This window comes from Canis lupus, chromosome 6 (genome assembly GCF_011100685.1).
Source record: "Canis lupus familiaris isolate Mischka breed German Shepherd chromosome 6, alternate assembly UU_Cfam_GSD_1.0, whole genome shotgun sequence".
In the NCBI taxonomy this organism is placed as follows: domain Eukaryota; kingdom Metazoa; phylum Chordata; class Mammalia; order Carnivora; family Canidae; genus Canis; species Canis lupus.
Genome location: NC_049227.1, coordinates 45,228,298 through 45,255,918, shown reverse-complemented (window position 1 = coordinate 45,255,918; position 27,621 = coordinate 45,228,298). Strand labels below are relative to the sequence as shown.

General features: G+C 36.3%; 1 long non-coding RNA gene across 1 annotated transcript; it reads right to left on the bottom strand.

The window, feature by feature from the left end:
- Window positions 1-405: 405 nt before the first annotated feature.
- On the bottom strand, window positions 406-27,376 carry LOC119872249. Its single transcript, XR_005361068.1, has 3 exons — window positions 27,186-27,376; window positions 24,545-24,648; window positions 406-656 (listed from the first exon to the last, which is right to left on the bottom strand). It is a non-coding gene; the product is annotated as an uncharacterized LOC119872249 (long non-coding RNA).
- Window positions 27,377-27,621: the final 245 nt, after the last annotated feature.

Here is a 27,621-nt window from a genome sequence, read left to right as displayed (position 1 = left end):
GCTGAAATCAGATAACAGTGTGTGCAAACATTATCAGGAGGATAGCAAGTGAAGACAGACAGAAAGCCAAACTTAATTTTTAAAGATGCCTCACTGTGAATGCAGAGATTAGTAAGATCTGGGGAGTAGGTTGATATATTGCATCATGGTGGTTTTAAGATGGGTAAAATTTGGGGAGAAAGTGTCAGAAATAGGCTTAAAAAAGGGACAACTGCTTGAATGATGTTCTTTGGGAGAAGGAATTTTAGCAAAAGGAACTAATGAGCCTGAAACAAAAGCAAGAGTTCCTTTTCTACTAAGCAGAAGGAAAGTTCTCTGCTCTCAAGACACACATCTTCCATTCAGGCTTTCTAAACAAAATAGAGGGATGTATGAGTGAAGTTGTTTATTTTTGTTTTAATGCTATGTATTTTGAGTATTTTCAAGAATTTGAAATTCCTCTTCCCGACAATAGTCTTCAGCTAATGATTGTTTCAAGACCAGAGTCTTTCCTTTTTGTGTATCATTGACTTTCATTTTTATATCTCTTTTACTTGTGGCATAGCTGTGGAATACATAATCCATTCAATCCTCTAGCAGACATGTTCTCTTTCTTCTTTCAAAATACATTCTTCTATTGGAAGCTTAATAGCAATTCCAGGTAAGGGAAGAAGTACCTGAAAGGGATGGGGATATGCATTAGAAAGTTTTGACTGTCCCTGTTGCCTTTGAATTCTAGATACATCTACTTTTCACTTCCATGATTGTCTCTGTGCCTCCAACTACATTTCTAATCCTTGGCTGCCTTAGTCTCCTCAGACTGCCGTAACAACCATAACTGGGTAGTTTAAACAACAGAAACTTTTTTTCTCACAGTTCTGGAGGCTAGAAATCCAGGATTAGGGTTCCACTGTGGTCCAGGTCTGGTGAGAGCTCTCTTCCTTGCAAACAGATGCCTTCTCTTTATGTCTTCTCATGGTAGAGACCTATTTCTTCCTCTTCTTATATATCTGCAGTCCTATTGGATTAGAGCTATACCCTTAAGATCTCATTTAATCTTAATGATTTCCTAAAGACTCTTTTTCCGGATATAGCCAAATTAGGGGCTAGGGCTTCAACATATGGATTGGATAGGGTGATGACATCAGTCTTTAGCATTGGTATTTATTACAGTTAATACCATTCACTAAATGACCAACCTGACCTTCTAGCATGATCATAGTTGATCATTTAAGAGCTCATAAACAGCACATTTGCCACACCTGGGTCAATATTTAGTAAAGGAAACCTAATAAGGAATTCACAGTCCTCTCATTGGCTGCAGTTCTGAAGCAGCACAAAGGGGCTTAACAGGACCTGTGGATAGGGAGAGGAATCCTGACCCTTGGGCTTGGAACTTATCACCATATGAAAAGGAAGTACCAATGCGGTCTCTAAAAAGATGAGGGGCCAGTCCAAGGCTTGAAGTTAAAGTAGTAAGAGGTGGTGAAATCTTGTTTTGCCTTCTAAGTAGTCTGCTGGGATAGGTATGCCTTATGTCCTAATTCAAGCAGTTTTTCTATGCATTAGGCCAGCATTTGCTTTGGGCTATGGGTGCGGGGGGGCCAGTCTCACACCAACTTAACCCCAACCTCTCATTTTCCTACCCTACTCACATACCAGCCACTCACAGCCGCTTTTTTTCTAAAGTAATTGAAATGTTTCACAAACCTAGTGTTTAAGTTCCCTCTTCTCTCTCTAAGTTGCCTAGGATTTCTCTTCTATTTGGGGAATATCTTCTAATCATCCTTCACTTATGAGACATTCTCTATCCACCACAACACAACCAAGAGAAATCTCTTCCTCAGACGTTTTACCACAGCACTTGGAGTATTCCTCTATGACGGCACTTACAATATCATATCAAAGGTATTTATTCTATTTATTGAATATGAAATTGCTGAAGGCAAAAATCATATCTCACCCTTTCTTCTATTCACAGGCTTTATTACCATGCCTGGTTTATGGTAGATCCTTGATAAATGTGTGTTGAGAAAATCCTTACATAAAAGAATTTCTTCAGTCTTAGAATTCCTAAAAGCATGTGTAGTGTATACCTTACATTGTGTTTCTTTTTTCATTGGATCAAGGATTTCAACAAAGAGTTATTTGATATTCTGTATGTTCCAAGCATCATACTAGGTCTGTGGATAAAATCATAAGGAGCAAAGTGGAGTCTGGAGTCAGAAGGACTGAGCACACCGTGGGCTCATCCAATAGCTCATGACTTTGGACAAGATACTTTATCCCTGTAAGCTCCAGTTTCATTATATATAAAATGGTGAGGATCATAGTGCTTTCCTACACAATGTGCTATGAGAGTTAAATATGACAAATCAATTTAAAATGTTTAGTACTATTGTGACATAAAGTCAGTGAAAGATATTCTTCTTTTTCTTCTTTCCCTTCTTCTTGTCATTGTTACTCAAAGAATGATCACGAGTCTCATGTATCCCATCCTGAGTAAGTACACAGGAGTTGACATTTTTTCACATGCATAGATATTACATGTTTGACAAGATTGTATACTCCTTGGAGGCAGGGATTCTGTAAAAACAGACCTCTTTGTGAAGAGCAATTTTTTCCTCCATGATAACACCGTAGTATCATTGTTAAACTCAGGGAAAATATTTAATTGTTTGATGTGTGCATTAAAGTATGCAATGAAAAAAGAATCAAGGTTGATTCTTATCCATTGGGTGAACAACAGTAAGTACAACAATAAGAATATGCTTTGAGGGAATGGTTGCCATGAATCAGGCACAGTGCTCTACGTGAATTATATTGTTTTCTCCTCCCAGCAAACACTTGATATAAATATGCTTTATCACTGTAGAAACTGTTTTAGAAATCTTAAATAACCTGCCCAGTCACTTCCTCATTTACCCATAATTCCCCAGGATAATGAGTCCCAGTTTTTAAAAGAGTTAACAATGCCCTGGCGCTTTATATTTGGTTTTGTGATATCCTGTCTCTTCCCAGCCCCACTTGTATCTTTCTGTTCATCCCTAAACTATAAAGCAATATGTGACACATCACATATTTGTCTCTTAGAAATACACTTAGAATATTTTTGTTTTGAGGCTTTTCTTTAAAAAAATGTGGAGCACTAAAGAAGGATAGAAATCTTCTGAGAAATGGGGAAATCATCATGGGAAATAAGCAAGGATAACATCGCACATGTTGTATTTGGGGAGCATCAAATATATACTGGTGCAGTCTGTGCCATATTTGGTCTCCAGCATGGGCCAAAAGGAGCAAGTGTACACAATGGATGTGACAAGCAGCCTCATAATTTAGCTCAGTTTATGTTATCTTAAAATAGTTCATAGTCTTTGTGGTGACTGTTATATATTTAGATTTGGAAAGTTTTTGTGAGTTGCATTTTTGTTATGAAATATGTATATATTCTCAAGTGAATGGTCATTGGGTATGGTCACCTTGTGTCCTGATTTAGCAAATGCCCTTCATTTTCATTTTTAAATAAAGTGTTGTTGTTCATAATTACAATAAAATAACCAAGCATGGGTTTGGAAGACTCCCATTTTATTCCTCCTGCTGGTAACATGCTCACATCTGCTGATTTGTGAAGTTGTATGTAGTGAACATAAATCACACTTTAACATTTGTTTAAACCTGAAAGATGACCAGAGATAGTTGATCTTTTTCCCCCAACTCTTATGGGTCAATGTATCTAATAACACCCTTTCAAGGGAAGCATGTTGTGTATTCTCTGATAAGGTGAAGTGCTCTTGAACACTATGGATAAGAGCAGCAGATTTCTTCCAGTCTTGGATATAAGTGGAAAAGTAGTCAACACTGTTGCCCTTCCTTCTGAGACATTTGGTAAACCTGCTATTATGCAAGGGCCCATGCAGTGACCTAAGAATGCACAAGCCTGCCAGACTCTCAGACTACTGGCCTGTAGTGTGCCGGATAGTCAAAATATGACAGTCATTAAAGTGTGCATCCTAGAGGCACCTGGTTGGCTCAGTGGGTTAAGCATCTGCCTTCAGCTCAGGTCATGATCCAGGGGCCTGGATTCAAGTCCCAAGTTGCTGGGCTCCCTGCTCAGTGGGGAATTTGCTTCTGCCTCTCCCTTTGCCTTTCCCCCTGCTCATGTTCTCTCTCTCTTTCAAATAAGTAAAGAAAATATTTTAAAAAGCAAAGTGTGCATCCTAGAACAATGGTCTCCTCAGATCTCTTTATGTGATCATTGCTCTGGTGTTAGGAGAGAGTCAGAACTGCTGAGTAGAGGTCTCTAGTATTACTTACAACCAAAATAGACCTGTTCTCTCAGATAATGCTTCTCATTGTTAGTAATCCATTGATTATTGTGCCCATTGGTAAGAGAGATTGGTGTTTAGATTCCATCTACATCATAAATGTCTCTGGTTATAACAACCCAGGCCTTTTCTGGACTAGAAGTGTGACCATGACAGTTTTGCAGTTGTCTTTCTCACGAGATGAAGCTCTGGGCTTCTGCTATTTATGATCATACCTCCTGAACATGAAAGGTACACTCATGTGGACTCCTAAGTGTTGAGTCATGTACTCTGAAGTCCTGGCGAGAACTTCTCCTTGTTTTAAACTTTGGGGAAAAATTACTGATGTAAACTTTGAGGAAAAATTACCTTTAGGTTGTATGCTTTGGCCTACAGAAACTAGATTGCTAGTTTTAAACAAATTCTCTTGGATTCAGTTTTCTCTATCAGATGAATCTGTGTTACATACAGATAAGAACTACATGGAAAAAATAAAGCAGTGAAGAGAGATACAAAGTTCTATGGATTTCAATTTTAGATCAAGTAGTCACAGACAGTTTCACTGTAAAGATAATGTTGTTTTTTTTTTTTTAAGACTTCTAGGAAATGAGGAAGATATCATGATATAGAAGAGGAAAGAACCTTCCAGACTGAAGGAAAATGAAAATACAAAGGCCTTGCAACAGAGGCATGCCTGGTGGGCTCAAAGAAGATGATATGGTAAGACATAGTGAAGGAGTAGCAGAGAAAGGAAGTCAGAAAGATAATACCAACTGCTTAGAGTGGCAACATCTGGTAGAAATATAAGATGAGTCACATAAGTGATTTTTCAAAAGATTTATTTATTTATTTATTTTAGAGATAGAGAACATGTGAAAGAGTGGCAGGAGGGGTAGAGGGAGCCAGTCTTCAAGTAGACTCCCTGCTGAGTGAGGAACCCCACACTGGGGATCTCAGGACCCTTAAATCATGACCTAAGCTGAAACCCTGAGTCAGATGCTTACCTATTTACTGACTTCCAGTCACATAACTAATTTTAAATTTTCTAGTAGCCACATTAAAAAAGTAAAAAATGCAAAATGCAAAATTAATTTTAATATGTTATTTAATAAACATGTGAAAAATATTATCATTTTAACCTATAATAAATTCAAAACATTGATATATTTTTAAAAATTTTTGTACAAAGTGTTTTGCACAAATCTAGTGTGTATTTTCTGCTTATAGTACATCGCAATTTGGACTCTACCTCTGGAGTACTCAGTAGCAACCTGTGGAGATGGCTACTGTGCTGGACTTAGGGACTACAAAGCTATTTTAAGGACCTTTGGATTTTACTCTGAGATAGGTCCTGGAGGATTTGTAGAATGAAAAAAGAAGTATGCTTTGACTCATACATTTTGACAAGATCATTCTGACTATTGTGTTAAAAAACTGAAACATGGAAAGGGATCAAATTTGAAGACTATTGCAATATCCCACATGAAATAGGATAGTAGCTGAGGTGTTGGTCATGGAGGTTATGAGGAATGGTTGAATTCTAGATGTTTTGAAAGTGGAGCTGACATAATTTGCTGGCAGATTGATTGTCAGATATGATAGCAAAGAGTCAAACAGATAAATTGTCCCAGATATGTATGTTTTTGAAAGTGTCTCTTATAACTGCAAAGTGCAACGTTGGTCAAGAATCATTGGTCTGGGGGCACCTGGGTGGCTCAGTGATTGAGCATCATCTGCCTTTGGCTTAGGGTGTAATCCTGGGGTCCTGAGATCAAGTCCCACATTGGGCTCCCTGGATGGAGCCTGCTTCTCCTTCTGTCTATATCTTTGTCTCTATGTGTCTCTCATGAATAAATAAATAAAATCTTAGAAAAAAAAAAGAATCATTGGTCTGGTGGCAACTCCTGTGTATCTTGATGTAATCCCCACTGCTTGGCTTCCCTGATGAATCTCTAAGTCTGGAAAGTTATTTATTTTGGACAGGGAGGTAGTAGGATTTGAAGCAGGGAAAGTAGGTTAGGAGATCAAAATACCTTCAAAGTTAGGCAATGATAAGATAGGTTAGAAGCAGCAAGTGCCCAAACAAAGGGGTCCCGTGATTAAACTCTGATTCAGAAAATGCCAGTGAAGGGAAGGAGGGAGGTTGCTGTGAAGTCTGTTCTGAGGGCCAATGTAAAAGGTTCTAGAAGTTTGGACTTGGGAACTCTGGTGGGACTGATCATTTCTGTTTATAGATCAGGATTCGGTTTATATGGGCATTGTCACTGTCTGAAATTCATGGAACTATACAACTATCATAGGTCATATATATGTTTCATAAGAAAGTGAAATAAAAAATAAAAATAAATTGACCATCTCTCTGAAATGTGCCACCATTCATCAGAATAGTAACATAAAACCTAAAAGGCCAATGCTTTAATTTATAGTGAAAATACAACTATATTATTTAGACTGAACAATTGCCTCAGTTGAGTTTGGCAAAATGACATAAGATGCAAAAATATAATCAGGAGGTGGCTGGGTGAAAGTGAAAACAGAAGAAATAGAGTCATTAAAATGAATTGATGGCTGGTGTTACAGAGCCTTGATAATGTAATTCACTCATTCTTACCACAGACACGGAGCTTCAGAGCTCAATGTTCTTTTCTGTGGAGACTGTTGAAAATGGTTATGTCTCACTGACCCCCTGCCTTTCACTGTTCAACCACCTACCCAGTCTGACACAACTTTTGTTATTTTCTTCTTGAAATGCTCTAATGTCCTAATAAGATCTTGGAGATAAAGCTCTTTTAAGATTCCTTTCTAGGTCCTATTCTAGAATAGTCATATTATAATTTAACTAAAAACAACTTCTAAATTTCTTGAGGGAAGCTACATTGAGATTCTCATGTAAAATCCATAGTATCTTGGTGACATGCTAGATAGGACACCTAGAGGATGTTGAAAAATCAAAGATGACCTGAAAGGTCCATGCCTTGGAAAAATATTATGTTCTTCCACTTACTGAAACAAACGTAGCAGGAGTAGGAACAGGATCAGGGAGGATGGTGATAGGTGTGTTTTGAACACGTTAAGTGAGAGATGATCTAGCCAATTGCGTTTGCTCTGTTTCTCAAAATTCCAGAAGAAAGTCTGAGATGTAAATATGTTGATTACTTTCCTCTGAAGGAGGCTACAATTGTGAGAATTGTTGAAAGCACCAAAGGAAGGAGGGGGAGGAAAGAAGAAGCCTGGATCAGGCAGGAGCTTGTGGAGTATGACTATTTATAGAAGGAAAGAAAAAAAAAAAAAAAAAGAGAGAGAGTCTGAAACTGCAGAGAAGATAAAATATCCTAGATCTAGAAAGATAGGGGGACATTTTCAGGAGAATGTGTAACCTGCATTATAAAAGTAATGCTAAATTTTACAGAATATTAAGACTGAGATTTGGAAACTTAATTTTTCTAACTTAAACATTCAACAGAAGGGTTCCTGGGTGGCTCAGTCCTTTAAGTGTCTGCCTTCAGACCAAGTCTTGATCCTAGGGTCCTGGGAAAATGCCCCTCGTCAGGCTCCCTGTTTCTCCCTCTCCCTCTGCCCCTTCTGCTCACTCATGCTCTCTCTCACTATTTCTCTCTTTATCAAATAAATAAATAAAATCTTTTTTAAAAATGTCTTAAAGATTCAAGGGAATCTACTCAGTAAATGAATGGTCTGCAAAAGTCACACTTTGTCTCTTACTCCAAACTGGATATATCAGGAGTCAGAAGTTATCAAAAAAATAATACTTTCTCCCATTGTTTTGACTTATGTTGAATCATAATATTAATATATGCTTTATTCTTAAATACTATTATTCTTAAATACTATTATTCTTAAATACTATTAAAAGTAAGCGGGAAAGTTACAACACAGTAGGTTGTTCCTGTTGAGAGATATGAATATCCTCTGTATAAGTTTATTGAGTAGAAATATCTACATAGATATTTTTCGCTTTTTGCCTTTAATTTAGGGGGGAAAGTGTATTCATATAAGGGAAAGAAACAGTGAAAGAAAAGTCCAAAATAGTTAGAAGACAATCAAACCAGGTAGGTTAAAGAGGAAGTGTAGAGAAATTGAATGAGTATACGAGCTGAGAAAGCTTTCAGTAAGAAAACACTGTCTTCATCCTAGAGAGCAGAAAGAAGAATGAGCAGAAAACCTGAAAAGATGATGAAGTGCAAACATTAAGGAACCACTTTCAGATGGTCTGAAGATTTACAATGACATAATATGGAATATCTGATATTAAGGCCATTGGTTGACAGAGTACTTTAGTATGTTGAGACAATTTGAAAAGATCTAGAACAGCCTCAGAAGAGACTATGTAGATGTACACAGGGATTGCTGAGCAGTTTTTAAAAAGCCCATAAAAGGTTAGACTGCAAAAAATGTATACTGGAGTCTTTTTTATTTTTACAGATTTTTTTTTTAAAGAATTTTTTTTAATTTTTTTTATTTATTTATGATAGTCACACAGAGAGAGAGAGAGAGAGAGGCAGAGACATAGGCAGAGGGAGAAGCAGGCTCCATGCACCGGGAGCCCGACGTGGGATTCGATCCCGGGTCTCCAGGATCGCGCCCTGGGCCAAAGGCAGGCGCTAAACCGCTGTGCCACCCAGGGATCCCCTACAGATTTTTTTTTTAAGAACAGCTTTAGGCACCTGGCTGTCTCAGTGGTTGAGCAACTGTCTTTGCTCAGGTTGTGATTCCAGAGTCCTGGGATCAAGTCCCACGTCAGGCTCCCCATAGGGAGCCTGCTTTTCCTTCTGTCTATGTCTCTGCCTCTCTCTCTCTCTCTCTCTCTCTCTCTCTCTCTGTCTCTTATGAATAAATAAATAAAATCCTTAATAAGAAAAATATAGAACAGCTTTAGGCTCATAGCAAAATTCAGCAGAAGATACGGAGATTCTCTGTATACCTCTTGCCCACAGTGGAGTCTTTTAACATGTTTAAATAAGTGTGTTAATGCATCCCTCAACAGCTATTAGTAGATAATATTTTATAAATAAAAGGAAATAAGGAATATAAAGGACAGGCAATAGAATTTCTAAGTTGAATTCCTCAGAAAACTCAGGGTTCAAGTCTTGAAAGTAGTCAGATTTGGTTTGCTTTTGTTTTGCTTTGTGTTTGATAATGACTAAAAGATACTAGTGGGTTGATGAAATGAGATGCTAAAAAAGTTCATTGGAATTTGGGACATTAAGTAACTGAGAGTCCAGGACTTTGGAAAAGTTGTTGATATACCTTTTTTAAGTCATTGAAAATAAACACACAGAAGAGGAATGTATCTGTCCGCTATGTGCTTCAAGGAAGTCAAGGTATTGTTCAGGGATGAGTGTTGAAAACAGAAACAAAGATTAAAGAAGGTTGTGGAGCAAGAATCCAAAGAGTGACAGAAGGCAACTAAACAAGACAACTTGCAGGGAAGCAAGAAGAATACCACTTATTTCTTGCATTCAGGATTCTGGAGGTAGCATGTCTACCACAACTAGAAAAGAATTAAAGAAAAACGTGTCAACAACTGTAATGGCTGAAGCTGCATTTAGAGAATTTCTGTTGCCATCTCATTAGATATTTTTCTGGATTATTTATTCGTAGGTTTCAAAGGTGAGTTTTAATAAATTTTTACATTTGCATTCAATTCAGATGGAAAAGCCATATGTTGATAAACTTACTGACACACAATCTGCTTATCATTGTTTCCCTTCAAACCCCAAATTGCATATAAACAGAAAAACTAATCAACTGAAGCAGAAACAGTATCAATTAGGCTGGTGCCTGGGAACTGAAAAAAGAGCAAACAAAATTAATTCCAATCAGTTTGGTAATAAAAAAATCAAAAATATGTAATAACTCAAGATGACTATGCCAGAAAGTTGTTGTGATTTGGCTAAGTATTTTTACATGAACGTTTATAATCCTTCAAAACAGTATTCGTATATGTATCTTATCATCATTTTAAAATTATGCTTAGAATCACTGTTACAATAGTTAAGACTATATGAAAGAGGAAATTGAAATTTTCAAACACACCTCCATGTCTCTTTTGTGGCTACAATCACATATTGCAGATATTTCAAAATAATAATGATAAACATATATTGAACATTTATTTTGTACTTTATACATTTTTTAAAAATCATCATACTAGTCATTCAAAGCATGATGGACTTCATTATTATTGAACGACCTGCAAGTCTTTAAGAGGATTCCAGTGAGAGAGGGTTCTCCAAATCACCTTCACAAGTGCCCTATGGGAAAAGAGTAGGTTTCAAAGCCTAGCAAGCCAAGAGAGGACCAACTCTTAACAACCTGGATGGAACCAGTCGAGTAAGATTCAGGAGGCTTACATACCACCTAAGAAGTGGCAGAGAAGAAAGAGCACAGATTTTATAGGAAAAACAGGAAGATAATGACCATGCCCCCTCCTGCTTGCTTGCCAACCTTGTAAGAGGGTTAAGCTACAGAGTGGACAAGAGTTGAGTGGGGCGGGAAGTTTGGATTACCTAGGATTGAACAGATTAATTACTGAATTGGTGTTTTTCACTAGAATTCATTATTTGAATGTCTAGAAAAGTTACTGCAATTTTTCTTCAGTTGAATTCCATGAATATAGAGGTTCCAACTGAGTGGGCTTTCCAAGGCATTAAAAAAAAGGACGCAGCTGTTTTCTGATTTTAACCTATGTGTTTTAATTCAATCTAACAATTATATCTACATAACTCTGGTTGCTTAGCATAGCATTCAAGGCCTATAGAAAGTGGGACTTGCTTGCCTTCTCTGCTTCATGCATTCCCCAAACTATTCTTCTCTCCTATATTTAAAGTATATGTGCAACCCCTAGATGCCAGGCAATTTTATGAGTCTGTTCTATGTTTGGGGTTGATGAATGAAAATTTCCATACCTTGTTACTAAAATACAATTTTCAAAAAAAATTGCATTATTGTCATGCAAATATAAAATGAACCAGAGGGAAAAAAATACATATATATAGACCACTGGGCCTGTACACACATACACACACACACACACACACAGTATTTAGTTAAGAAGCTGAAATAAATTTGCATATATTTAAGTCTAGTTAATATCCCATATCCCATAAGGTTATAAAATGCAATGTTTAGTATTTTCATTTGTGCTAGATAGAAATCAACTCTATCTTTCCTGGGAAAAAATTCATTTTCATTCCTATGAATGAATCATTTGTACAATTCTTAGTTTTCTAAAGTTAAACCCTATCCCTTCAACACTGAAAATAGAGGAAGTCAACCAAAGGTACACAGCTCTGACCCAGTAAATATTACTCAGCACTCCCCTGAAAAGATAACCAACAATTTCTTTTGCTTTATTTCCATGTCTTGGACGATTTTTGTGATACCATTACTTTCCTGGTAAACTCACTCATCTGTCAAGACTCAGCCCAATGGCCGCCTCCTCTATGAAAATGTTTCAACCGCCTCCAGGAAAACTCTTGGTCTCAATTTACCCTGATTCCTCTGTCACCAACATCTTTCTATAGATCGAGACGGTAGTTATTTTGTATGTCTTTTCTCTCTTGTTAGTAACCAAGAGTATTCTTGGCATGTGAAACCATAGTCAAGTTGCTGTGTAATTAGATCTGAAGTCTGGCTTCATCGTTTAGTAGCCATATAAGCTCAGTCCAGTTATTTAACCACTCAGAGTTTAATTGATCTCATCCTTTAAATAAGAATGATGTCTAATAAACACAAAGTTTTATCATGAGGGGTAAATGAAACAAACTATATAAAAATTTATTTTGATGCTGTCTCTCCATAAATAGTAGCAATAGTGATAAAGATATCAAGAACATAGGAAATGATAGAAGGAAGTGGAAGTGAAATTTTCATATACATGTTTAAACTCGAGTTTTGAGAACATCTCAGAATGTGTATTTTATGTGTGACTTGATATATTTCACTGGACCATCCTTAAATTTGAGTCAAAAATGTCAGTTTCAAGTCCCACTAAAAGTAGATGGTAAAAAAAGGTACAAATCATTTACTTATTCAGTCTATTAATCATAGTAATTCGCAAAACAATTTAAGCTTTTAAAAAAATTTAGATTCCAAAGAATTTTCTAAATGCTTTTTTCCCATGTCCTTTTCATTTATAAACTACACAAAATTAATTTCCTGCAACTGTATAATTTGCAGGACCTCCTACTCACATATTAACATTTTCAAAAGAAAATGAAAAACTCATAAATTATCTCTAGGAAAACATGACTTAATTAGTGAGAAATTTTTATTTTAATTATGGCATTAAAGAACACAATTCTAGGCACAAAGAAGAAGTTAGAAACCCTCTCTGTGGTTCCTGCAGGGTACTTACACTCACCTGAGTGGGTCCCAAGAAGGGAAATACAGCACTATTGGATCTAGAGAACCTACTCTAGATTTTCTTCCAAACCATCGGCTTTCTCATTTTAGAGGGAGAATAAAGAAAAAAAGTGACTGTATTCTAACAAACAGACAAAAGGGAGTCTGAAATATGACAACAAATCACCCGCATTCTTCATGGAGGTTTATCTTCAACCCAGCAGAATAACTGCTACCAAAGCAAGTAGAAAACTGACAAAGAGGTGCACCACCTCCACACGCTAGTTCAATTCTAAAAAAAGTTTTTTCTAAGTTGGATTTTTGTAAATTGAGTCATCCTTTAAAAGCATTAGAAGGACTAAGGATTTAAAGGAATCCATAGTTGAGCCTGTTTTTATAATACAAACATTCAGTGGCTTTTTCCTTTCTTTTATTAACTTATATTTTCATAGAACAGAATCAGAAGTTGGCTTATTTGTTAGGTTATTTGTTCTGAATATTCTACATTCTCCTACTAGAGCTGGAATGCCAGTATATAACCATGAATTATATTATCATGAATAATAAATACATCTCACACACTGAGTGCCTGCTTTGTGTGAGGCAATGTACCAAGTGCTTTGCATGGATTATCTCATTTGACCTATAATGAGGTGTATCTTTATTTATCTTGATTATAGAAAAGGAAGTATATGTCCAAACGAAATTATGTACTCTGGATCAGAAATAGTTTAGTGACAAAGCTAAGTTCTTTGACCCTACCATCCAAAGTAGGTGGTAGAGTCCAAAGCTCTACCATCCAGCTTTCTTTATCTTAAAGAGCCTGATAAAGTAGTGACTTTGATTTGTGAAAAAAACATAAATTCTTCATTAAATATCCAAGATAAAAGTCCTCATTTTCAGTGGCCCAGATGACTAAACTTAATAAATAGTTATTTATCTTACAATCTTGAGGGGAATTTTAAATGCCCTTTATTGGCAGTGTGGAAGAAGCAATGATTATTTTTCATTTTTTTGTGAAAGGATTTGGGTTGCTTTGACTCTGAATTTGTGTAAATGGAAAATGCATTTAGAAACTTGTTACCTACAACTCGTGGGGGTCAATTTTTAGCTGTAATGACATTCAAGAGAGTAAATAATGAGATGAATGTGTGCTTTCTCACATAAAACTAACAAGGCTCATAAAGAAGTCGGCTTGGTAGAATTTTGGGATGTCTCATCAAGATGGCCATAGTTCCTTTCTCATTTATCTTTCTCATCAGAAATACTGCATAATTATACATTAGCTATCCAAAGGAATAAATTAGAAATCCTAAGGGGAGCAAACTTTCTTTAAAAATAATGACTAATTAACATAATAATAATCTCAGTATTTCAATTAATAATCAAGAGATTCTGTTGAAACCCAAAGGGGTTGCAGACATGAGGTCGAATACTAGAAGTGGTGTGGGTGGGTAAATAACTTTCAGTGATTGTATTCCCAGATATTTAATTTCTCTCTTTACTAACCCTTCTATGAAATCATAAGCAGGAGCCATATGACTGTCAGCATTGATTTGACAACAGGACTATAATCTAACAGAAGACAAAACAGTGAGAAATTGCCAGAGATGGGTTGTAGTTATTGGAGGGATCACTTTGTTGTCTTGGAAAATCAGTGAAGCTTAAATCTTAATAGAATCCAAATTTTAGTTGTCTTTTTAAAGTTTAAAGGTGAAAAAGACTCACTTTAGTGCCCTAAGCCTATAGGCTATAACCTCTGACATTTTTAAACTTTGCCAAAAAAAAAAAAAAAAAAGAAAAAAAAACTAATAAGAGGATCCATTAATAAATGGAAAAATTCATAAAATGATAAATTTTAAAGCTTGCTTTAAAAAGTGATTAACAGTATTAGTATGTGACTGAGTCTATCACATGTGGTGATCAAAGCATTTTAAACCTTGGAGGATTAACATATTAAAATAAGAGCTAATCTAGCTGTTTTAATTGCCTTGTCAATTATCCAATTATTTAAACTGGCTAATTTATAAATCAGATTTAGAATTAAACCTTTCTTTCAGAGTTGAACCACGGATCTAAGATTAGCAGCTAAAATCAAGCAGTTCTATTTGGCTGATCTTGTAAATGTAGAACCTTCCAAATCACAAACTGCTTTTGTTGTTTAATTATTCTACAGGTAAAAGGACTGTGGATGTGTGACTGTGTGAGGAACCATTCTACTTCTCATTTCTCCAAGAGATGAAGCCTAAACAGTTCCACATCCTTTTTGTCATCCTAATTTACTCATTGACAATAAGTACATTTTCCGTCTTCTTGCTAAATGTAATTCTCAAGCCTTAGAAACCAGCTCTTTTTTTCATGCCACTAAAGGCCATGTCACTTAGAAACCAATCATTAAGAGCAGAGTGGAGGCTGCTCCCACCCACCAAGATTGATGAATCACCGTGAAGATGGCTTGACTGTAATCCATTATCTCCAACATAGCCCATAACATAACAAAAGGAAAAAGGAAAAACTAATGTCCTTTCCATGGATAAAATCTCTCTAGCTGCACCATCTTCTTTTTTTTTTTTTTTTCTACTTTACACTTTCAAAAAGAAAAGTAAAACTGGAGTGGCATTCTATTCCAAAGCAATGCTAATGTATCTACAATCAAGAAAGAAGAAAAAAAGAAACAAGATTTTTTTGTATTATAATTACAACCGGTGCATGTTGGGATTCTCAAGTTGGAATGTGCATTGTGGAATAATAAAATAAAACGTATTTCCTTTCATCATCACCATCAAAGTACATACAGCTAAGAAACTTGCCATTAGATAAAAGATTAGCAGCGAGAGTGATTTTACTGTTTACATGATTAAGTGCCCTTGTGTGGTCTAATGTATGTTGGGAGATGCCTCAATCTCTGAAGGTCAGGCACTGAGAATACAAAGTAACAGTGAGGAAGAAGATAAAAGCTTGCCTGTGGCAAAAACATTTCATAGGAAAAGAAACATCTGGTAGTGACTCATATTTATGGGACTAGAAGCTGTCCCCAAGTACCTTGAGAAAACTCGTAGACTCATGCAGTTATTAAAATGAAGAATGTCTTCAAATCTTTACTGGGAATATATTCTCCACATAACACAAAACAATTGTCAGTTAATTTTTACATAACTTAGAAGCTATATGTTATTGATCAGAAATAACAACAAAAATATGACAGTGTGTTGGTATCCAACTGCTTCTGCAAAAAAAAATCACAAATTCAGGGGCACAAAACAATACAAATCTATTCTATTACAGTTCTGGGTGCAGAGTCTAAAATCAGCGTGTCATTTGGGCTGTGTTCCTTTTGGAGTTATCAGAGGCAATTCTGTCTCCTTTCCTTTTTCGACTTTTAGAGGCTACTTGCATTTCTTGGACCACGGACCTTTCTTTGCATAACTCCAAGTCCTTCCTTCTGCCATCACATCTTCTGCCCCTCATTCACCCTCTTGTCTTTTTTTTATTATTATTATTCTTTTTTCTTATAAGACCATTATTGGTCTTATATAGATGTGGATAGCATAGTTGATTAAGCATCCAACTCTTGGTTTTGGCCCAGGTTGGTCATGTCAGGGTCCTGATCAGGGTCATGAGATTGAGCCCCACCTCAGGCTCTGGGCTCAGCACGGAGTCTGCTTAAGACTCTCTCTCACCCTCTGCACTTCCCCATGTGTGCATGTTCTCTCTCTTGCTCTCAAATAAATAAAGGAATCCTTAAAAAATAAAACCATTATCATTAGATTTGCCTCCTCTTTTGCTCCCAGATAACCCCAAATAATCTGAAAATTTCTGATTTAATCACATCTACAAAGTCTCCTTGGACATATGAGGTAACATATTCACAGGTTACAGGAATTAGGACCTAGTCATCTGGTGGGAGTGTGGAGCAACATTCAGCCTACTATAGGATGTCCTCTGGCATCCAAATATTCATGTCCATCCCAAATGCAAAATACATTTGCCCCATCCCTGGGTCCCCCAAAGTGTCAAACCATTACAGCATCAACTCAAGCCCCAAATCTCATTAAGTGTCATCTGTTGAAAAATCCCAAACCTCACCATTTAATTTATCTAAATTAGGTATGAGTGAGTCTGAGTTTAATACATCCTGGGTAAAAAATTTCTCTCCATACGCAAACTTATAAAACTTAAAAAACAAGTTATCTGCTCCTAAATCACAATGGTGTCAAGCATAGGTTAACAGTTACAGGCATTCTCACCCAAAAAGAGATAAAATGTAAGGTAAAAGGAATCCTTGGTCCCAAACTTTCAAAATCCAACTGGGCAAACTCTGTTAGGTTTGAAGACCCAGGAATAGTCTTCTCTAGCAACTGAGTCTTGTTTCTAGCCTATTTTCTTCCTATAGAATCTTGGAAGTCTAAAAACCTCCTTTCATTTCATCTTCTCTCTGTCCTTTTCAATCCAAACTGACAGTGTTTCTGCTGGTATAACATTCTAAACAAACCGAAGGTCTTCTGTGTATATTCAAGGATTCACTCCATTAGATAAGAAACTCCTCACAGACCCTTCCCTGATAATCCTCTCTCTATTCCCTGCCTCTGCTGGGATGACTGACGGGTCCATGAGTGACATGCCTAATCTCCTCAAAGAGCTCTCTGTGTGGCTGGATACTTTGACCTTTTGATCCATTGGAGACACTGTCAAGAGATTATGCAGCCAAACACTTGACTTCATCTCTAGAGTATGCTTTCCTTACAATGAATCCTCTAATGTTAGCATCTTTTACCATGTGGATAGGCTGAGAATTTCTCAAATCAAGTTTGGGTTTCTTTCTGGGTAAGAGGTCTTTCAATTTATCTCTTTCCTCTTGCATTTTACTATAAGCAGCAGGAAGAAATGAAGTCTTGCCTTCAATATTTGCTTGGAAATCATCTCAGCCAAATATCCAAGTCAATCTTCCACAAATTTTGCTTCTAACACAAGTGTAGGACATAATTCTGGTAAGTTTTCTGCCACTATGTAACAAGAATCACCTCCCCCCCCCCCCGCCCCCCGCCAAAAAAAAAAAAAAAGAATCACCTTCCCTCTGGGACTCACTTCCTTCTGAGCGCTCAACAGAAATAATCTTCAACATTCATATATCTATATGCATTCTGCTTTTAACTATTTTAGTATTCCCTAAGATGACACAGGCTTTCTGTGTTCCTCACTTCTTTCTGAGTCCTTCCCAGCAACATCTTTAACATTGACACTTCTACCAGTAGTCTGTTTGAGGCAAAACTAGGCCTTTTCTATCATTCTCTCAAACTCCTCCAGCCTCTGCTCATATAATTCCAAAATCATTTTCACATTTTTAGGTATTTGTTAAGGAGCTCTCCACTTTTACGCACCAAAATATGTCTTAGTTTCCTATGGCAGCTGCAGCAAATTATTATGGAATAGGAAGCTTGAAATAACTCAAATTTATTCTCCCACAGTTTTGGAGGTCAGAAGCCTAACATCAAGATGTTGACAAGAATGCGTCTTTCTAGAGGCTTTATGGGAAAATTTATTCCTTGGCCTTTCCCAACTCCTAGTCTGTCTACATCCCCTAGCTAATGACCACTTACTAGACTCACTACTACCTCTTTCTCCTATAGTCACATCTCCTATTCCACATGGTCTCCCTCAAGGACCACTGTGACTATATTTAGGACCCATCCAGATAATCTAGGATAACAATCTTTGCATCTCAGAATCCTTAATCACATCCTCAAAGACATTTTTGCTGTATAAGGTAACATATTCACAGGTTCTAGAGATTAGGACATAGATATCCTGGAGCGGGCATTATTCAGCCTGCCATAAATAACCAATGCTGACTGCTAAGTGGTAAAACTATCAATGACTTATGCTTGTACATTCATTCATTTCACTCATTCATCAATTATTCATTCATCATCCTCAGTTCCTCTACATGAAAAATATCAAGCTTGATGCTGGAGATGCAGAGAGAAAAACACAATTCCCATCCTAAGGAATTTAGTGTCTTATCTGGAGAAAGACAAAAAGATAAAAAGATAAAAAATTGAAACTTAATGGATCTCTTTCCTCTTTTAAGAAAACTTTTAACTCAGACCAAAAGAAAAGGATAGGTCAAGGAAGATTCAGGGATCAGGATGACATGTGATGAAAAAGTTGAAATCAGTCAGCCAAATTATGGGGCATAAGGTGAGTTCAGGCAGAGGCAATAGCATGAGAAGGAAAGCATTATCTTATCTTCAGTTACATGTTTTAATATTTCAGAGAAAACCATAAAGTTGCGATAAATGTTAACCATTTCTTTTTCCTTTTTTGATCTGTACTTTTCAATCTTTTATTTTATTTTAAAAGATTTTATTTATTTATCCATGAGAGACACAGAGAGAAGGGCAGAGACACAGGCAGAGGGGGAAGCAGGGTCCATGCAGGGAGCCCAATGTGGGGACTTGATCTCAGGACTCCAGGATCATGCCCTGCGCCGAAGGCGGCACTAAACTGCTGAGCCACCCAGGGATCCCAGTAAGAATCTTAAGTAAGAATACGTAATAGTTCCTATCACTACTCATTGATGATTAGTCTGTTTTTGGACATGAAAATAAGCAAACTATTACTGGCTAATAATTATTCAGGTTTTCTCTCTCATGTATTGAGACTAAGAAACACAGACTGAGGTTAGTTGGTGGTAGGCACTGGAGCTGAGATACTATGATGTAGTGCAATGGTATATAAGAATCACCTATAGAACTGTCTAAAAATGTAAAAACACCAATTAGCCAACAGATATTCACTGGAACAGGCCAATTTGAGAATAATAGTCAAAACTAAGGGGTTTTCCCCCACTATAGTACATGAGTGAACTCAAGAAAGGCACACCAAGATTATCTGAGGGGCCAAAGCAATCTGTCCCCTATGAACTCTCAAACTGATCCACCAGAGCTCCTTTCCAGAATGTGAATCCACGTTAAAGAGTAAGTACTAACAGTACTAATGGCAGGATCAAAATTTATCAGGATAGAACAGAAGCAGAGGAAGAAAATGATCCAGTGGGGGAAGTAGACAGAGCCATAAAATCCTGCAAAGCAAGCTGCCATATGTAAATTTCTTAAGCATTAAACACACACACACACACACACACACACACACACACTCATGCATGGAGAAGAAAAAGTCTGTGAAGTTAGACAAGTTACTTAAACCAAGACCCTTAATGAAAGTACGGGAAAAATAACATCACACACACACAAAATGAGCAAAATGTAAGTATCAACACTTAAAATTCCTTACAAACATCTGCTGTTTACAAAAGATTTAAATGAAGACTTTGTTAAAAATAAGAATATCTGGCTCCTGTACCACGAGGTCTTGTCTATTAGTTACTGTAACAGCTGCTTCCCCTCAATATCCACATTATTTACTTTGTTATGCAAATATTCAAGTATCTCCATCTTAATATCAACAACAAACCTCTAACCATGTCTGTATTTTATGTCTGTATTTTACTAGTTTAATTCTCAGAAGATAGCATTTCTTCTACCTTTTTTCTATAAGTTCATTGCATCCCACTACATTTATGTGGACTCTTCTTATCCTCTTAAAAAATGGTTTATATCTCCAAATGTATCCTAGTCTACTTTAATGAGAAAATGTAGAAAAAGAAAGGAACCAAGGTTAAATTTCCTATAGATATAGTGAGTGAAATGTACTTTTAAACAAATTCAAAGGGGTTAACAGAGTGTATGGTAGAGGACACAGAGTGAAAAATATTATTTAATAACAGATATAAGAAAACACATCAAGAAAACTGATTAATGTGGTATAACTCTGACTATAAAAAAAGTAATAAAATGTAAATAGAACAAAGATAATTTCACTATGTGGTGTTTCAAATGGCTATGACAAATGGCCTCTCAAACTTAATTCCTAGGTGATGACTAAAAGCATACATATCATCAATTGAAAAACATTTTATTAAATTTTTGAGCTTATATTTTTGGATTACAGTTCAGCATAGTTTAGGTAGATTGGCATGAATTGTATATAAAACCACCAGTTTCAATATATTAAAACAAAGCACCAGGGAAATGGCAGGTTAATGTGTAACCAGACAAAAAATTTCATCTGTGATAGAGTCAAATGCATTTGCATCTACTCAGGGTAGATGTTAAAAACAAATGACGGTATGAGATGTTCCTTCCAACCCTTAAATTATGCACTGAGGTTGATGAGACCAAGCAGGACAAACATTCAGAGAAGTATTCAAGAACTTGATGTGTAAAATGGATTTCTTGCTGTATTTTCTGTATTATTGTATTCATTTTCATGACTATACTTAGAATTTCTTCAATTGCTATAAACAGAGGAAAACGCAGCTTTCAGAAGACTGCTTATCTCATGGTGGGTTTCTCTGTTATATTCAAAATAAATTTATAAAGTAAATATAATAATACGAAATGTATGCAAATTTGTGAGTGTAAATCTTATGCTGGCAATTTCCATTCATAGCAACTATGAACATCATCAGTCTCCTCTGCAGACCTTATCTACTGTGTTAGTAAGTTTAAATATACTAAGCATTATATTACAATCAGTACCTTTGGCTCGTGTTATGTATTTCGCCTATTATGGTACTAAAATCCTTTGATTTAAAGCCCTAATATATAATCTGGTAACCTAAATAAGAATTAACACCAACACTGTTCAATTTTATCGCATCTATATTTTACTTAGTGGAGCAAAGGCAATTAGCCAGACCCTTTGATCAATATTTACAGGCAAACTTGTCCAGTTTGGCTATTACCCTGAAAATAGACATTGGAAATTTGCTTTTCATTTTTATCCTTACTTTTTTATGATTTTTAAATGGAATGTTTAGTTTACTTCATCTTTTTCTGACTTTCGATTTTATGAACTCAAAGTAGGAAGCTGTGAGTTTAGTTTAGTATTCCCTGAATTTAGAGTGAGCTACAACCAGATCAAAAAAAGATATTTTACTTTTCTCTAGTCTAGAAAACATTGATACCATCTCTATATTTGAAAAAAAAATTATAAAAATAAAATATAGATTCTTTGTACTTATTTTAACCTATACCACATAAGAGTTTTTTTCCCTCCAGATTTAAAATGAATCTTCACTCATCAGGATTCCCAATTGGGACACCTGGGTGGCTCAGTTGGTCAAGTGTCTGCGTCTTGATTTCAGCTCAGGTCATGATCTCAAGTCCTGAGATTAAACCCTGCATTGGGCTCTGAGCTCAGTAGGGAGTTGGCTTGAGAGTCTCTCCGTCTCTCTCTCCCCCTCCCATGCTCTCCACACATGCCCTCTTTCTGTAAGAGAATAAATAAATAAATCTTTTTTTTAAATTCTCAAACATTTGATTAAATGTCTTTCCTTCACAAATCAACTTAACACTAGGTTTTGTCAGATGGTTTAAATGAATTGTGTCCCTCTCATATGAAAAAGAACTAAATCCTCTGTGTCTGGAATCTGTCCATCATAAAGTTTGAATCTGGTACCTAATGCCTTCTGTTATCTACTGCTGTATGTCCTTCCTTTAGAACTTGAGAACTGCGACCATAAACGTGACTAGTGTAAGATAGCAGAGCAATCCTCCAAAAGAAAATTAATTTAGTTACTTTATGACATACTTATTTGGATGATTACTTATTGATAATTAGCATCTGTTTATTTTTTTAAGAGCAGTCATTTTAAGTGTCAATACATACTTGGCTAATAGAAAGAAGTTAAAACAAAACTCTTTCTTTCAAATTCTCAAAGTCATATCTGATAACACGAGAGAAAGCAGATCTGACTTGTTCCAATCATGTTTTTTATCAAAAAAAAATTTTCCTGACAAAGATGAACTTGGCTCATCATAGAAAGAAGATTCTCTGGAGACTGTTGCTAAACTCACTTTGTTTGAAAAAGTAAATTTCAAGACATGATAGTTCAAAGGGTAAGTTTTTCATTTGTAGACTAATTATAGAACATTCATACACTATTTGTGCTTATTATTTAATTTCTAATTTATTTTAAAGAATAAGAATTATGCTTATAATTTTTACTTTGCCTAAATATACCAGTATATCCATGAATAGTGACAGAATTAAGACAATTTGATATTCTTTTTTTAAATCTTTTTTAAAAAAATTTTTGAGAGAAAGGAGCAGAGGGACAGAGGAAGAGGGAGACAGGCAGACTCCTTGCTGAGTAGGAAGCTGGACACAGGGCTCCATCCCAAGACCTTGAAATCATGACCTGAGCCGAAATCAAGAGTTGGATGCACAACTGACGGAGCCACCCATTAACAATTTGATATTCTTAATGATTCTCTGTTGAAACCTGCACACTGGGTCAAAGGGTGTGACAAATGCGAGGCTCCTACAAGTTCTGTGCATAGGGATTCTCCTCTTTGGAATCCAGGCATCTGAGCAAGCAGCCTCTCCCCAGATTAAGTCCTCAAAATTTTTTTCTCAACAAGTAGTCAAGTAGTCAAGTAAAACAGTGCTAAATGGAGAGTTTCTTTTCTTTAGGTAAACCTAGGAGATCTGAGTGTTCCTGGAACCCCCATGGGGATGTCATGGGCTGTCAATCCCTCGAATCTGAGTAGTTCCTATTAAAGATTCTATGGGAGTCAGTCATATTTTTACAATCACTGTTAAATGATGTCTCAACTTTGTCTCCAGCTACTCTGAGGGAAGGAAAAAGGACTTCTCTACTTCCAGGATATTTCAGTCTGGCTTTGGTGGAAGCAGAGTTCAAAGAGCCCATGATTTGAGGTCCAGGTGTAAGGGTATAATTTTCCATGTGAGAATCCTCAAAGCACTTTCTTTCTTTTTTTAAAGATTTTATTTATTTATTTGAGAGAGAGAGAGAGAGAGAATGAGCAGGAGCTGTGAGGAGGGATAGAGGGAGAGGGAGAAGCAGACCCTCTGCTGAGCAAGGAATCTGATGCAGGGCCCCGAATTCATGACCTGAGCCAAAGGCAGATGTTTGACTCACTAAGCCACCCTGATGTGCTTCAAAGTACTTTCTTGATTGTATGGGTGCAATCAAAGAGAGAGAGAGAGAGAGAGAGGAGGAGGAGGAGGAGGATCAGAGGCACCTGTATCTCCCAATATGCTTCTACCTTTGGCTACACACCTAGTTATAACATCTGAGGACCAAACCCTGGTTTCAAATTTTCAGATGGCATCTGTCTGCTTAGCATCCTCACCTGCTACAATCTTCTTTTGTTCCTTATGTTTTCCCTCTGAGTGATTTGTCTTCTTAATATTCTCACTTCCGCCCGACAAGATTCAACAATTAGCTCAGTCTTTCTCATCTGCACACACTGGCTTGTGTGAAGTGTGTTATAAACCTGCAGATCACCTTGATGTCTTTCATTATTCTATCCTTGTCAAGAGTCAGTACCCCGTTCTTTAGTAACTTTGCCCTAACTCTGGGAAGTATCGAATGACAGAAGGCCCTCTGCACTCTTGCTGGCTAGTATTGCCTACATTGGGAAGAACAAAGGATTTTTTTTTTAGTTCCTTCAATTTGGTCTACAGAAAACACATTAATTCTAAAGAATGAGTGGGAGTGTTGGTGATAGAGATGAAGCTGAAGAGAAAGAAGATGAGATCCTGCACACAGGGGATGCAGATGAGCCACTCATGGAAAACCTGTTCTCTCCATGTTTCTACTGTATGTTTCATTGGTCTGTACCACCAACAACTTTCTTTCTCCAATCTTTAAAGATCCCATCCAAGCTCTTTTCACTAATTTTGCTTGTGCAGTTATAAAAACTCAAAAATTTTGAATAAGGCTGATGACAGATCTCAATTGTTTGCAAAAATTCTGTGCTGCTGCTTTGTGAGTCACCAATGCTAAAGATTTCATGTTGTCTTACCTCCTGCACCAAAAATCCTTCCTTGAATGATCCCTTACAAAGAGCAGTCCCCAAATAATAGTCATGCTTAGGCTGGTACCTCCATGGAGAGGGTCAGTCTTGTCCTGGCAAGAAAGGGCAGAGGGAGGCAGATGAGGCTCTGGTTGACCTATGCCTGTGCTCAGGACTCCTGACTCCTGATAAAGGTGGATCCAGGTCCACACTGACTCACATACAACACTGTGCGACCTCTAGAAGTCCCCATAGGTGTCTCTATATAGATTTATTAAAAAGCGTATTTCCTTTATATGTATTTTAATATTTATTAATTCAACTTAAGTTTCTTCCTCTTTTAATAGAGGTTTTTAAACCACTTAAACTTATTCTTCTAATTGTTATTTAGATGTCAATCTTCTATAATTCTATTTTATGCTCTTGTTTTACTATTTCTTTCTTAATAGCATAATTAATCATTTTATAATGTATTACAAGTTTTGAAATACAAGAATAGTCTTTTTCCTACACATCTTTGAAAGAAGAGAATTTGACCACTTTTATAGTTTCTCTCTTACCTTCTGACACTTCCCATGTACCTTTATTTTGAAGATAGAGTCCATTAATTTTCACTTTTTTTCCCTTTATGTCCTATTTGATCCAGCAGTTATACAAGGTAAGGTTTTCTAGTCCTAGCTCTCCTTTATGGGTTCTGTATTCTAATTTATTTTTATTAGTCTTTTTCTTATCTTTATGATATTATTTAATTAAATCCAAATGTTTCTTCTCAAAAACAACAATCATGTTTAGTGCATAGTCCATTATTGGTACAAAATTGTCCCTGTACTTTGAGATACCAGTATTACTTAACTTTTTTTTTTTAAGATTGTATTTACTTATTCATGAGAGACACAAAGAGAGGCAAAGACATAAGCAGAGGGAGAAGCAGGGTCCCTGCAGGGAGCCTGATGGGAGACTTGATCCCAGGACCCAGGGATCAGGACTTGAGCCAGAAGCAGATGCTCAACACTGAGCTGCCCAGGCACCCCAGTATTACTTAACTCTTGAACGATCATCAAAGATTCCGTGGGTCTTTTTTGAGATGTCTTGGGACGTATTGAGATATAACCTGCACAATATGTATTTATAGAAGATTAAAGAATGATCAATTTGGATAAAATAGGAACTTGTACTGAGTGAACTAGTGCTAGGAAAATTCAAAAAGAGGGGCACCTGGGTGGCTCAGTGGTTGAGCATCTGCCTTGGCTCAGGTCTTGATCCCAGGGTCCTGGGATTTAGTCCCCCGTGGAGTCTCACATCAGGTTTACAGCAGGGAGCCTGCTTCTCCCTCTGCCAATGTCTCTGCCTCTTTGTGTGTGTGCCTTTCATGAATAAATAAATAAAATCTCAAAAAAAAAAAAAAAGAAAAGAAAAGAAAAGAAAAGAAAACTAGAAAAGACAAAAGACATTGTTGCTCAGTTCAAAGTGTGGAATTCCACCTCTTCAGATGCTAGATCATACCTGCTAGGGCTTTACGCAGGAAGAGGTATTTGGTAAGTTATTTAACCAGTATTTGTTTGATAGGCTGTTTTATTGTATATTGGCATTGAAAATTAAAGTTAAAAATTGTTAGGGTCTTTTCATAGTAATTTACATTTACACACTTTATTTGGAACATAATAGGTCTTTTTAATTTTTCTCAAGTCCCAATCTTGGGAATTATTTACTTTAGCTCAGAATTTTTGTCTCTTATGATTATTTTTTTTTTATTTTTGTTCTTCTTGTTTATGTAGTCATCTCTCTTTGTTCTATGTTCTTCTCTGTTGACTCCTATTACTCACATAGAAGTATATTCTCATTCTCTATCTTGCCTTGAGATTATTTATGTACACTTTTAAAATTATTCCAGTCAGCCTTCTATTCATTATCTGATTTTCTTCAGAGACAGTTCTAGCGTACTATATTAAATGTTACAGTGCTGATTTGATATTTTATATCTTAGAAATAATTTTAGAATATTTAGGGTATATTGTTGAGACCCAGTTTCAGTTTATTAAGCATTGGTATGAGTTGTTTTTATAAAAGTTTCTAAGAATTCATGTGAAAATTTCTCTTTAGGAGTTCATATTACCTTTGACATTTTTGTAATTTCTCCATTTTCTTTGATGCTTCAGAATATTTTGCTTGTTTCTTTGTTTTAAACTGAGAACAGGTTTTCTCTAAACCAATACTCTCTACTAATTAGCTTGCTACTTCTGGGAAACAGAATTTGAAACAGACTTAAAAGCCCCAATTTTGGAAGGGGAAGTAAAGCAACTTAACTTAAGAAGTGTCCTTTCCTTGCTTCCAACCTCAAATATTTGTACAACACATTCCTGTATTTTAAAAAAAAAATTAAAATGCAATTCTTGATTTCACATTGGCAATTCTATGTCTCAAGAAGAGGATTAAAGAATGAATAAAAGTGTACATATATGTATTCTTACTGGAAGCTATATATTAAAATGCACATAGGTGCATACTCATAGCCCCAGACTAGTAAACAAAACAAGCAAACAAAAACAAATTTTCAGCAACAGTAGAATGAATAAATAAGTTGTAGTTACCCATAAAATGGGATATTAAATAACAGTGCTACTGAATGTACCATGAATAATACTGTACTCACATACATAATATTGAGCACAAGAATCCAGATACACAAAACTAAAACTTCTATTTGGTCACGAGAGCTGGAGTGGTGTCACCTTGGGGAGAAGATCTGTGATACGGAGGGAGCACAAAGGCCACAGTTTAGGAACTGTTAGTATCCTACTATAGCTCTGGAAAAGGATTATATAAATATATTCCCTTTGTAAAAGTGGTTGAGAAGTATATTGTGATTTGTACACTTCTTTGTATAAATGTAACACAGAATAGTTTATTTTAAAAATGGGTGGGATGACAGAGGATCCGCACTGCATCTGTATCTACCATTAAGTATCAGTAACCAATTATCTGCATCATCTGTAATGAATACATTATCTAATGATAACATATATCACGTTCCCTAAAACAGGAGTAAGTGTGGTGCCTTAACGACAGGTTGAGATAATCCTAAGGAG